Source organism: Paramisgurnus dabryanus, chromosome 22 (assembly GCF_030506205.2).
Source record: "Paramisgurnus dabryanus chromosome 22, PD_genome_1.1, whole genome shotgun sequence".
NCBI classification, from domain to species: Eukaryota; Metazoa; Chordata; class Actinopteri; order Cypriniformes; family Cobitidae; genus Paramisgurnus; species Paramisgurnus dabryanus.
In genome coordinates, this window is record NC_133358.1 from 19,786,271 (window position 1) to 19,801,615 (window position 15,345).

Sequence of the window (15,345 nt, forward strand, 5' to 3'; positions counted from 1 at the left end):
ACTCCACTGACAGCAGATGGGGGGAGAAAATAGGACTCCAAATAACCAAACAACAATCAAACTGAACTCACACTCAGCAAGAAGCTCATTTTATGTAACCCTGTCACCCAATATCGAGGTCATACGTATATTAATCTTTGACCCACTGCTGCTAAGTTGCATAACGTGATATTAAAGTGTGCTTTGTCTGGTTTTTACTGCTCCGTTTCAGACACTGCAGGTGAATGACCTACATTCTCAGGGTTAAAGATCACCTATGGCTGTGTCGAACTGACGAGTTTAGATTTTATCATCAATATTTATGCCAACAAAAAAATGAACTCAAGCCTAAGCTACATAAATATAAATATAAATAAAATAAAAAAAATAAATATTTTTTATTTATATTTTACAGAAATATAAATAACAGATAGATATTTAGGTAATATATAGATATACAGGCAGATATATAGATACACATGGGAAGACTGTCTATATACGTAACACTTTACAATAGGTTGTATTAGTAAACATTAGTAATTGCATTAAAAGAAAAGACCACAATTTTTCAATATTTTACTATGTTCTTACCTCAAATTAGACAAATTAATACATACCTATAATTTTTCAATGTGTGCACTTCATATTTGTACAGTGCATTGTGAATGTGTTAGCATTTAGCCTAGCCCCATTCATTCCATAGGATCCAAACAGGGATTAAATTAGAAGCCACCAAACACTTCCATGTTTTCCCTATTTAAAGATTGTTACATGATTAGTTACACAAGTAAGTATGGGCGCACAAAATAACATCGGCGCACAGTAACATCATCACTCCTGACTTCGGAAGTTTGAGCGAGATGTTGTTACTGCGCGCTGAGGTGGAAGTGCTACAAAGTAAGTGCTCTTCCGCCATACAATATAGTTCTCATTTTTTATCCGCTTTAACAATCGCCACGTTTTATTTTGTGCCACCATACTTACAAGTGTAACTACTCATGTAACAGTCTTTAAATAGGGAAAACATGGAAGTGTTTGGTGGCTTCTAATTTCATCCCTGTTTGGATCCTACCCAGATAGCCACTGGACACTGTAACGGAACAGGACCGCAACCGCAAAACGATAGAGCCGGACTCGTTCCTGGGTCCAAACGCACAACGGGCCGAAGCCGTTTCTGGTCTGTTATTAGGGGTTGTTGCGGATATGTACCAGCGCCGATCCAGCGCTGATTCAGCACCGCCTGATCATCAGTATCGGCTCAGATTCGAATTGCAGATCTGGACCAAATCAGTGTCAGACACAGCTAATGTCTTTCGGTTATCTTTGGGAAAAGTGATCTGGGCCAGATCTGTAAAATGATATAAATACTGAACTGATGTTTAAGCTGAAACCTCTATCTGGCACGGATCTGGTTCACAATCAGAAAACGTCTCTGAGATAGAAACGGAGGCAAGGGGCTTAAAACGGATCCGGGCCAAATGTAATTGCTATCTGGGTAAGGAATGAATGGGGCTAGGCTAAATGCTAACACATTCACGACAAGCTGTACAAAGATTAAGTGCACGCATTGAATAAAGATAGGTATGTATTAATTCGTCTAATATGCACTCTTTGGTACCAATCTGAGGTGACATCTTTATGTGCAAAGGTACTTTTTGATAATTTTTTGACCATTTTTTTTCTGACAATGTAGCTAGAGCTTAAGACTGGGGGTTAAAAAATTATTATACTTCTAAAAAATAATCCAGTTATTTAGGTACAGAAAAGCTTAATTTTATTAATAGCTAATAATAATTCAATTGAAATACTTGTCAAATTAGACAAAGCTCATTGGAGTGTATTTAATGAATCCTGAAGAGGCTTGTAATGAAGTGAAGTCAAGCACACATGCAGGTCTCTTGAATGCTGGCAGGTGCGATTGGCTGGTAAACACCTGTGTGATACTGCAGTGAGGACGCTGAGTTTCCTGATGTTTTTGAGACGAGATGGTGTGGGGGTTTCCTGCAGGCTAATATACTTTACTGATTACACCGAGCAGAAGTTCAAGGACTGTTATGTTTTTTTCAAGTCAAGGCAAAAACTCCCTTCTCGCTGGTAGTTTTAAGTCACAGTTAAGCTCACTGACACACCTCAGGAGATTATCTTCAATACCCCGCCTCCAGAACATGTGCTTTTGTTTTGATTGCAGGACAGCGTCTCTGGCCTTGACCATAAACTAACACAAGCACTGCTGCCTGGTATAACTGAACAAACAAAATGTCGGGTCAAGATCGACTTTAATATCTTAAAATAAATCATTCAAGTCAAGTTTTTTTTACTTTAAAAAAGGTAAACAAAAGTTGCATAAATTTTACTGAATGTAAAAATCGGCTCTGACAAATAAACTTGTTTTTTGCATTTATGCAGTTTATGCTACAGTTATTTAAAGAGCACCTTTTGTCCGATTCACATTTTTACATTTCCTTTAGTGTGTAAGGGGCTAAACACACCAAACGCTCTTTAAACACTCTCTGCCCATAGAATATCATTCAAAAAAGGTGCCTGCAACTGCCATAAACGCGTTTGGTGTGATCAGCCCCTAAGTGTGTATTAGTACATGTTAAAGGAATAGTCTACTCATTTTCAATATTAAAATATGTTATTACCTTAACTAAGAAGAGTTGATACATCCCTCTATCATCTTAGTGCGTGCACGTAAGCGCTGGGGCGCGCTGCGACACTTCGATAGCATTTAGCTTAGCCCCATTCATTCAATGGTATCAAACAGAGATAAAGTTAGAAGTGACCAAACACATCAACGTTTTTCCCATTTAAGACGAGTAGTTATACGAGCAAGTTTGGTGGTACAAAATAAAACGTAGCACTTTTCTAAGCGGATTTAAAAGAGGAACTATATTGTATGGCGGAACAGCACTTTTGGGAGTACTTCGACTCGGCGCAGTAACACCCTCCCTCTCCCATTATGAGAGGGAGAAGGGGAGCGGATTTTTCAGGTGAGTTGAAGTACTCCCAAAAGTGCTATTACGCCATACAATATAGTTCCTCTTTTAAATCCGCTTAGAAAAGCGCTACGTTTTATTTTGTACCACCAAACTTGCTCGTATAACTACTCGTCTTAAATAGGAAAAACGTTGATGTGTTTGGTCACTTCTAACTTTATCTCTGAGTGGTACCATTGAATGAATGGGGCTAAGCTAAATGCTATTGAAGTGTCGCAGCGCGCCCCAGCGCTTACGTGCACGCACTAAGATGATAGAGGGATGTATCAACTCTTCTAAGTTAAGGTAATAACATATTTTAATATTGAAAATGAGTAGACTATTCCTTTAACAATATGCAAAAGGTACATAGTAAACGATGATGCTAGTTATCGTCTCCAACGTAAATCTCTTTTCTTGGACTACAACACACACACAGATTGTAGGCAACAGTTTACTTCTTGGGTCTGTTGACATGGACACATTCAAAATTATCATAATTCATCCCGCTTGGACTCACAGCCTGTAAGTTAACTGTCACCATTGCATTGTGAGCGAATCTTTCAAACATGGTAATGAGCGTCACATTTCCGGGGGATGTCAGAGGTATTCAGGACAATCACAACGTACAGATTAACTGGCCAATCAGTGCGTTTCAGGAAGAAAGTGAAATTTGGAGCTACAAAAATTTATGGTATGTGGAAAGTAATGTGTTTTTAACGGATATACCATGCACACAAACACACTGCATTATACTAAATTCACAAAATAACGTTGTTTTTAGCAATAAAATAGGTGCACATTAAGTTGATGTGTTTATCTGTTTTATCCAATTTATGTTTATTTACAGTTGTTGCTACAAAAAATGAACACTCCAGCTTTAAAAACTTTAAATCATTTTTATGTAATTTATAATTTATGACTGATCAAACCATTCACAATTAAACTACAGCCATACTGTTTTAAGATACATATAAAACTATCTTACATACAATTACATATATATTTTAAGTATTCATTTGTATATGTGAAATAAGATATTTCAACCTCAATAGAAAGCAATTAAAACTTGTTAGATTCAGTCACCATACCAGCCCAATGCTTTGCTTTTACGAGCCTAAATTGTCCTGTATAACTCCAAACAGATGCACATGCCTCTCAACCAAAGCATCTATAAAGTCATCTCTTTCCTTTCACTCCGTTATCAAACAGCAGTGGTTCATTTACTACGTGCTTGAAAAGTCCTGTTGCTCATTTCTAAATTTGAGCATGATCAGATTTGTGGATCGATCGTAGTAGATAGCACTGGATTTTATCTGGAGTGTGATGTTCAACATCTCCCTACTATAATAGCAACAAAACCAGTATTGATCAAATGATCATTAAGTGATTTTGATGATACCAGTGAAATCGTTCAATGGCAAATGTAAACAGATGCTACAATCTGTACTACTTGTTCTCTATGGCCCTGGGGACATGATGTCACATGATCTGTGACTAAAGACTATATGAAAGGGATCGTGACCTCTAGACATGGCCAAATAGTTCAGGACCTTGTTACAAGAGAATGTATTGAAAATGAGCCCATATTTTGCTTGCGTGTCTATCTGCACTTACAAAAACAACATGATTTTCACACTTTTTTCACACGTGCACAACATTGATTTCACAAAACACATGATCATATGTCATCCTTGACCACAAAACCTAAGTAACATGAGTATATTTGTAGCTACAGCATAGTTAAAAATACATTGTGTCAAAATTATAGATTTTCTTTTATGGCAAAAATAATAGGATGTTATAAAGATCATGTTCCTTAATTATATTACCAAAGAACATATATTAAGAACGTCCTACCATAAATATGTGTGAACTTTTATTTTTGTGAGTAGATGCAGTGCTAATTTTGACAAATTTAAAGACAATTTTCTCAATATATTTTTTTTAGATTTCAGATTTTCAAATAGTTATATCTCTGCAAATATTGTCTTTTCCTAACATGCACCAATGAAAAGCTTATTTATTCAGCTTTCAGATGATGTATAAAATTGACTCTTATGACTGGTTTTATGGTCGATGGTCACGTGGTTTCTAAAAGTTCTAGTGTAAATCCCATGTAAAGTCATATGTAAAAACCATGGGATCACCATGTGAATTTTCTCAAGGAAATATGTTCATGTGTTTTTGCATGTGGCTTATACTTGTTTATGACATTACATTTAATTCCCTTACACTTTTTACATTTCTATTTTTTAGTTGTAAATATATACTTTAGTTTTAAATGACCTGTGCCCCTGCCAGTTAAATCCAGGCTAAAGTCTCATCATAATTATGAGATTAAGAGCATCAAAGTTTTACATCAAATTTAATCTTTCACATGACCTTACTCAGTCAATGTTAAAAATATCAAGGTTATATTTTCACAGTATGTTCTTTACATTATGTAAGACGATTTTAAAACAGTAAATCACCAAAAATGACTTGGGTTTAACAGGCAAAGCCTCATAGCTTTATCTTATAATTTAAAATATTTTGCACAGTGTATAGATTTATTTTTACTGCAATCTGTATAATTACTGTATGTGTGAGATATATTTCCTGAATCTCTTGAATCTTGCACATTTTGGCAAGAAATATCTGGTCAGACTCTTGCATTTCTTAACCTCTTGACCCTGTCTTTTGAATCTGAATGCCGAGCAAAGCACATACTTAAACATTCACAATAAAAGCAAAGCCCTTAGGGAAACATCAGCAGGGTGCGGCTTCAGACAATTACCACTTCAGAACTCATCAATTAAAAAAAGAAATTAATTAAAATGTCTTTTAAACACACTTGAAAAGAAGGTGAGCCGACACTGCTGTTGGATGCTTAATTGCTAATGTTGAAGTAACAAAATGATATTGAAGACACAGCAGGCTTGTTTGCGGACCTTGCCCCAGGACAACACAGGAGTGCCATAACCCCGTGCGTACTTCACACAACTAAAGTTGTTCTGTACAGACTGACGTACAGCAAAGCAGCTGGCTTTCAGGACTCCATATGTCTAACTAGTGAAGTGTGTCCCAATTTTACCCGAGCATAAGGCTGCAGTTCTGCTCGAATCGCCTGTTTGAGGATTAAATACTTGTGTGGATTTTATTCTAAGATTGATGGCAAGCAGCGACATTAAGATTCACTTTCAAACACACGTAAACCTTTCTCCAAACAGACTGCAAATTAGGTGTGCATTAACACATACACATAGGAATATATTTGTTATCAAGCAGAAAGCAAGAGCACCATTAAAGAGATTGTTCGGGCAAAAATGATATTAAACCCATGATTTACTCACCCCCAAGCTGTCCGAGTTGCATATGTCCATCGTTTTTCAGACAAACACATTTTCGGATATTTTAGAAAATGTTTTAGATCTTTCAGTTGATTAAATGTAATGTTACGGGGTCCACGACCTTCAAGTCCAAAAAAAGTGCGTCCATCCTTTACAAAATAAATCCAAACGGCTCCAGGATGATAAAGAAAGGTCTTCTGAGGGTAATCCGCGCGGTGTTGTTGTAGAAATATCCATATTTAAAACTTTATTAGCATAAATAACTACCTTCCGGTAGCGCAACCATCTTAGTCTCATCCGCATTCAGGATGAGCGCTTACGCAGCCTTTGGAGGCTACTCTGCTGCTGCTCTGTGCCCCCGCCCTCCGAATTTGTCATACGTCACTAAGAAAAGTGCGTACATTACGCTAATACTCTCTCCTGAATACAGAGGAGTCTAAGATGGCGGCGCTACCGGAAGGTATTTATTTTCGTTAATAAAGTTTTAAATATGGATATTTCTACAACAACACCACGCGGATTACCCTCAGAAGACCTTTGTTTATCATCCTGGAGCCGTTTGGATGGACGCACTTTTTTTTGGATTTGAAGGTCGTGGACTATGGCTGGACCCCGTAACATTTCATTTAATCAACTGAAAGATCTAAAACATTTTCTAAAATATCCGAAAATGTGTTTGTCTGAAAAACGATGGACATATGCAACTCGGACAGCTTGGGGGTGAGTAAATCATGGGTTTAATATCATTTTTGGCCGAACTATCCCTTTAACTTTCATGGTAGGATAAAAATTATACTATGGAAGTCAATGGTGCCCAAAAACTGTTGGGTTACAAACATTGCTTAAAATATTTTTGTGTGTGTGTGTGTGTTTTTAGCAAAACAAAGAAATTGCAAGTTTGTAACAACCTTAGGGTGAATAAATAAAGACACAATTTTCATTTTCGGTGAACTATCCCTTTAAGAACTGCTTTATGTAACAGGTGGTTCCTGATGTTACATTAAATGTTCTTTAGATCAACACATTGGTGTTATTATTTTATCATTTGTTCACAGTAAGTTAAAATATTAGTGTAAACTCATTAAAATGTCCTTTATCACAGATTTAAATGTTTTAACAAATAGCCAATCATGTACATTACATGTTGCTATGTAAAAATAAGTGAATAATGCTTTTGATGTATTCCATCCCAACTTCCAATTTCTTTTTTCGTTTAGCACATTAGGGAACCGATATTTAACACTTCATACCACTCACATTTAACGAAAGCTTGCGTCTGTAAGTCTCTCAATGCTCTCCCACAGTTGTGCCGCTGTCTCGAGGCAACGTGAGGATCCTCTAACGTACCTTATTAATTCTCTGTTCTTATCTCCTGAAGCTGGCTATCATTACAGTTCTATATATAGAGTCACAGTGGGACTGAGGAAAGATGCACACACACACACACACACACACACACATTAACATTAATGGCTTTGGGCTGTTCTCTGCTCAGGCGTAATGTACAAGTCGACAGCACGCACAGATACGAGAGCTACACACGGATGACACAAAGAAGCGGCGTGCGCCTAACAAGTTTTGCGCTGTTCTCGGGCAAAATTATACTCAATTAATCTCAAATTAAAAATGCTAATTACACTGGAGAAATAAAAAGGTCATTGCTGTTTTCAATACAGAACCTACATTTTTGGAGGCATTTATTCTTTACTTTTTGGATATCAAAGTATCATGAATATAAAACAGTCCATTTTGCTTTTCTCCAGTGAATGAATGGGCGTCTATAGAGATCTTTAAGTGCTTTTTTGCGAATGTAAACTCCCACTGAGTTTGCTAATGAACAATCACCGGGGACTCTCTGATGGGTATTGTATGGGAGCAGCTCCTGATAGTAATGTGAATGCAGGATTACTGCAGGCCCTTTGTTGCATTATTTCCTTCATCTCCACAGTAGGCTTCTTAACCCCCCATTACATTTTTAATATTTACTAATCATCAACCACTTTTTACTCTTATCCACCGCAGCCCATCTAGATCCGCGCTTCAAGTTTGGTTTGGTCTGACATGCGCTGGATGCTTTTATGGATCCACTCGCAGGGACCCCTGCTCACTCAGCTGTCTAATTGAATACTCCCCTCATCACGGGCCCTCCCTCTGGGGGTCTTCGTAGAGGGGCAGCATATGGAGCAGGGAGCCCGGCTCATCACCGGTGTGTTCGCCGGGGCCCTCGGGGCAGGGTCATTTCAATGCGGGGCGGACAGTGTGTGTATGTGACCTCTTCTGCTACCCCTGGGGCTGGACATGTTCATCCATGTGAAAAGCAAAGACAAGTCCAAATACATTTCTCCAGGCTGCTGGACATAGTGGTCGCTTTGGAGCAATTTAGCGAATGCAACTTCACTGAAGCTTTGATCGATTGAGTGTGCATGCGTGCATTAAGGGTTAGTCATTGCAGTGCATACGTGGGACAGGATGCACATGGTGCATCAGCTCAAAATCAACCTAGATTTAGGCGAAGCGGAGGGTCTTGTATCACACTGAAGGGGCTTATTTCCCGATAACTACCGGCTGCCTCTACATTATCCCGCTTATTACACGGCTACTTGTCACATAAGAAAAAAACTGGACATGAATATGAATTTGAAACATTTTATTGGCATATTTGTTTTAAATTAACATTTTTATCCTTCCGCGAAACTTTGCACAGATGCATAAAATGATCGTAATACCTTATTAAGATCCTCTGTTTCATACTTGTCTGTCTCCATCTTTTCTCTTTTAGCCAGTCTTTGAGAAGTTTTAATGCCCATTCTGTATTTTTTTTGTGTGTTGGCTTAGTGTCATGCTCTATTTTGTCAAGTTCAGTCTCAGTAAGCTGTCTGTGTCTTGTCGTGGTTGTCGAGTGTTTGTCACAAGATGGCGCCAAACAGTAATCTTTATTGATCTTTATTGGCGTGGAGCGATTTTACTCGTACAAGTAGTACCGGCTATGCGTTATTACTTTGGAGCGGTTATTATTTGAAAAAAACGAACCTGCAAATGTCTCAACTGACCAATCAGAATCAAGCATTCCAGAGAGCCGTGTAATAAAGACAGATATATAAACAATATCCACTTCAAGTATACAAACAAAATAATATTGAAATATTTGCGTGCAAACTTATTTTTAGTAAGCGTTACAACTAACCCCCTGCCTGTTACAATTAACCCCACCTATGGGGTAAGTTGTAACGTTAGCACTTCTGTCACGTTTGGTGTAATTGGCCAAGAATGGTAGAAACAAACTTCAAATGTTCATTTGTAGCAAATATGTGTGTGTTGCTTGCTAGGGTAGAAATATAATTAATCAAACTCAATTTTTTTTTAATGATTGAGCCAAAACCAAAAGGCGTTAGGTTGTGCCCCGCTCTCCCCTACACTGTAAAAAGTAAAACGTTAGATCAACTTAAAAAAAAATATTTCAATTGATAACACCTAAAAATTAAGAACAGTAGTTTTTTAACCATATAAAAAATCTCATATGTTATTAATAATGCATTGATGTATTGTACCTGGATGAGGTTGTCTTATTTGTTTCAGGTTATCTGGGATTAACAAACCTTCAAAGGTTGCCACTGGCCAATCAGAATTAAGAGTTCCGGAGTGCCGTGTAATAAGTAAGGGAAATGTAAAGGCAGCAGGTTGTTATCGCAGAAATTAACCCTGACGGTGTGATCTGATCAGGACCCGGCACGCAGTGGAATCAAGCATTTTAGAGTGCAGTGTAATAACTGAATATATCATAATCACAATAACAGCTGTTATGTCCAAAAAAATATGTAAGCACATAAATTACAGTTGTGCAATAACTCAGCATTTAAAATCGCTGGACGCAATATTGCTGCATGTTCAACATTCATATCAACGCCAACATTAAGCAATTCTTCCGAAAATTTACATTCCCAGAAACCTCATTGCACTTGTTTGAGCCTAGAGGCAAACTGGAAAATGTCTGCTTTCCTGCAATTACTGATGTAATAATCTCAGAGGACCAAAGCTACAATATCATTGTGACAAACATGATCATTTAAATTATTTGCATCCAGGGATAATTAGGAAATATGCACAGATTACCCCTCACATAAGCGTGTCTCATGCCGAGTTTCCCAATAAGGAAGACTCATTAGGTAACTGGCATTAAGATGATTTAGATATGTAGCAGCACTGTGGTGCACGATAAAGCTGTTTAATAACAGTTGCTTCTTAACCTAATGCTTCCTCAAGAGTACAGACCAGCAGACCAGGCTGCGTTCCTGCAGGCACGCCGGATGCGGCAATGTCAGCTGCGGTCTCCATCCAAAATGACCAAATCCGGCCTGACAGGCAAGTACTGTAGGTAACAAAGCATGAGATAAACACATAATGCTGCAACATCTTCTTCATGCATTAGCCAAAATGCAGCTATACTTGGATGGTAACATGTTTCAGCATATCTATATCTGAAAGAATAGAAAATATATGAGCCTGAAATAAGTTATCTCAGAGGCTGCTTTAGTTTTGCTCGCCTTGAGATAAAGTAGAAAAGGCGTTTGAAATTGAAGTCCACCGATCAAGGGATTTTTGAGGCAATTTATACAATTTTGAAGTAGATTAGGACCACATGGAGATTAAGCTCATTTGAAGTATAGAAGACCCATCTGGGCATTCATAGGACCCGGGGTTTAATTAATCTCATAGTGGGTGAGGGGTAATAAGAACTCTTACATCAGCATTTTAGCAAGAGTGAGAGAGATTGAGATACAGGGAGAGAGCGAGAAGATAGAAAGAAAGAAGAAACCAGTGGTGGCTGTTTTGAACAGCAGCAAGGTTGAAATAGAGCATATTGCCTACAGGGAAATTAGCACTGTGTGCACCATGATGAATGCTCCATTGTGTCTTCTAAGTGGATGAAAAAATAAAAATGTCTGGCTGAAATTATAAACTGCTCCCCTTTTATCATACCGATGCCCTTGTCCGGGACTTTTCCCCTGGAAACGGGGAGCAAAGAAATGTTTTAATGAATGTTGGTGAGCTGGGGTTCTGAAGAAGAAACTGTCTGTGTATATACTGAACTCGATTGAGGTGCTATTTCACAAGTCCCACTTCCTAATCTTCATCATTATAAATTATTAAACAGAGCTGCTCCCCAGTGCTGTGTGTACGATTAATCAGTGCTGCCTGTGGTCAATTTTGCAGCTGCAATTTAAGTGAAATTACTTCACCAAAAAAAGCCACCAAATATTACTTGGAAGTACACAAAAAATATTGTGCAACCTTACAGACGCAAGATGAGCAAGATTAGCATATACTTCTGCCTTCTAATAAAGGACTGATGTAAAGGAACAGAGTAGTTGTCTTCCCACACAGACGGCTTTTAGTTAGTCACAAGTCATGTGTCACCAAACTGAAGAGTCACACTATGGTGATGATAAATGCTTTTCCCAGGGCTTAGCACATGTGACTTTAGTCGAACTCTGTGTGTGATGTCCAATTTAAATGTGTGACAGACCAGGACAGAGAAATGTCCATCCATTCATCCATTCATTCATTTCTCTGTCTATCTGTCTGTCTGTCTGTCTGTCTGTCTGTCTGTCAATCGTTCATCTATCCATCGAGCCATTTCTCTATCTATTTAACTCAATGTCAAACTATCTATCATTTACATGGGTCTGTCTGGCTTTCTGTCTATTATCCATCTGTCTATTTATCTGAATGAATGAATCTATATCTATGTGTCTGTATGTCTATCCATTTATTATCTATCTATCTATCTATCTATCTATCTATCTATCTATCTATCTATCTATCTATCTATCTATCTATCTATCTATCTATCTATCTATCTATCTATCTATCTATCTATCTATCAGTCTATCTATCCATCTGTACATCCATTATCTATCTGATTATATATGTCCTGTCTATCAGTCTGTCTGTCTGTCTGTCTATCTATCTCTCTGCATGAATGTCTGTTTCTCTGTCCGTCTGTCCATCCATCCATCCATCCATCCATCCATCCATCCATCCATCCATCCATCTATGTCTGTCTGTCTGTCTATCTACAGTATCTGTCTGTCTGTCTGTCTGTCTGTCTGTCCGTCTGTCCGTCTAGTCATCTATCTGAATGAATGAATCTATCTATGTGTCTGTCTGTCTGTCTATCCATTTATCGCTCATCTATCCATTAATCTATGTGAATTATGTAAATGTCTATCTGAATTAATCTGTCTGTTAGTCCATCTACCTATCATCCGTTTATCTATCTGAATGAATGAATTTATATCTGTCTGTCTGTCTATATATTATTCATCCATCCATCCATCCACCCATCCATCAGAATGAATAAATTTGAATGAATGAACCTACGTCCATCTATCTATCTGTCTGTCCGTTCATCCATCCGTCTGTCCGTCCGTCCACTCATCCAGATAATCTATCTATCATCTGTCTATTTATTTATCTGAATGAATTAATGAATTATATCTATGTGTCTGTCTGTCTGTTCATCTATCATCTATTTATCTGCATGAATGTCTGTCTGTCTATCTATGTATATATCCATCCATCCATCCATCCATCCATCGGAATGAATAAATCTATGTCTGTCTGACGGAGTCTGTCTCTCTGTCTGTCTGTCCATCACTCATATATTCATAGACCTATCTGTATATCTATTTACCTGAATGAGTTAACCTATGTCCATCTATCTATCTGTCTGTCTGTCCATCCGTCCGTCCGTCCATCCATCCATCCAGATAATCTATCATCTGTCTATTTATCTATCTGAATGAATGAATATATCTATGTGTCTGTCTGTCTATCCATTTATTACTCATCTATCCATTAATGTGTATGTCTATTTGTCAGTTTATCTGTCTGTTTATGTGTCAGACTGTTTATCTTTTACAAATAGTGTGTAGTTTTGTGTGCATGGTATGCTTATGTTCATTGTGTGTAAGTTTATGTGTGTGTGTGTGTGTGTGTGTGTGTGCGGCCGGGTAATTATCACGTTGGGGGGACCAATTGTCCCCACAAAGATAGGAATACCAGTGTTTTTGTGACCTCATGGGGACATTTTGATGTCCCCATGAGGAAACAAGCTAATAAATCAAACAGAATGATGTTTCTTGAAAATCTTAGGTATCAGACAGTTTCCTGTGATGGTTGGGGTTAGGGAATGGGGCAGGTAAGGGGAATAGAATATACAGTTTGTACAGAATAAAATGCATTACGTCTATGGAATGTCCCCAAAAAACATGGAAACCAGAACGTGCGTGCGTGTGTGTGTGTGCGTCACTCCTTCTGTCTAGATCCATCATGTGAGATCATTCCCACAGTGCATCCTAAAGCAAGCCAGGGCTTGTTAAATAATTTAACCCCTGGAGTCAATCGTTGGAACAGCTTTAGTGAGTTTTGGAGGAAAGAGCGCTAAAGTCTGGTGGTCCCCATCTGTGGCTGTCGAGGGTCCCCAGACAACCTCTCATTTAGTGTTCAGATACAGATCCTCTTCAGATAATTGAGCTTATGCTCCTTTAATGTTTAATCACAGCTCCAAGGAGCTAATATTGAATACACCTAATCCAAAGAAAAACGGTAGGATTTGAAAAAGATTAAGGAGATTATTCAACATAAGACCCCTTTCTTTTAGCAAAATGACTAATATCTCTACAAATCTGGATTATTAACCAACACACAGGATGTTGTTAAAAACTAATGCATATGAGGGCTCACAAGTGTTCGATTAATCTTGTACACTCTTGCTATCTTGTTATATTCATGACTGCAAGAGACTTAAGTCTCTGAATTAAGCCAAATATGGAAAAGGGTATGCAAGAGTAACGCTGACAGCTTTTTCAGACTGTAGGAATTTTCAGGTCTCTTCTTTACAAGACCTCCTACTCTCCACAAAAATGTGGTGTCATTTCCTAGAGCTAATCTGCTCTTTCAAAGAGACAGCAGTCTGCCACAGATGTTTACACAAACATATACAACACCAACACAGGGACACCATGGAGGGTGCGGTGAAGGACCAAAGACTCTCGCCACACAACGTCAATGCAATCTTCAGAGATGCTTCCTGGAAGTCGGAGATGAAAAGGTTAATGCTGATGTCAGAAATCGCCCTGCTATGCATTATGGGTCGTCAACGCTCATTTTCAGTCCACTGACCGACACACACTGGTTGTCGGCTTAACTGTTTTTGTGGCTTTATGCCAATAATGGATAACATGCACATGCTCTTCCAGCTGAATGTTCTGTAATAAGGAGTGATGACATGTCTTCTTAAGAAAACGAGAGTCTGAGATTTAGTGTGGTTGCTCTTCAGGGGCTTTTTAGGAGGAGGTGGTGGTACAGTAGTATTGCTGTAGGGGGTTTCTTAAGCGCACAGTCGAACGCACACAGTAAGGTTTATTTAAAGGAATAGTTCACTTTAAAATGAAAATTCTGTCATCATTTACTCATCCTCGTGTTGTTCTAAACCTGTCTGCAGTTCTTTTTTCTGATGAACACAAAAGAAGATATTTTGAGAAATGATGGTAAACACACAGCAGATAGTGACCATTGACTTCAATAGTAGGAAAAAAATATTTTGGAAGTATTGTGATAAATGACTAAGAAAATATTTTGATAAATGATGTTAAGCATAATCCATCATATTTTTTTATTCCTACTATGGAAGTCTATGGTCACTATCTGCTGTGTGTTTACCATCATTTCTCAAAATATCTTCTTTCGTGTTCATCAGAAAAAAGAAATTCATACCGGTTTAGAACAACATGAGGATGAGTAAATGATGACAGAATTTTAAGGTGAACTATACCTTTAATAGGCTTGAACAATTACCAGAAAGATGCATAACATATCAGCCCTTCTTTACATACATAAGTGTGTATACAGCACATATGGATACAATGTGATTGTGTGCGTGTATGGTGACCTATTATATGCAACTGAGAAAGCTGTGTGTTGCGTTTCATTGTGAATCACCTCCAGTACAGATGGGTTGTGTGGGTGTACTCGGCTGGGTTTCCGCGATAGGC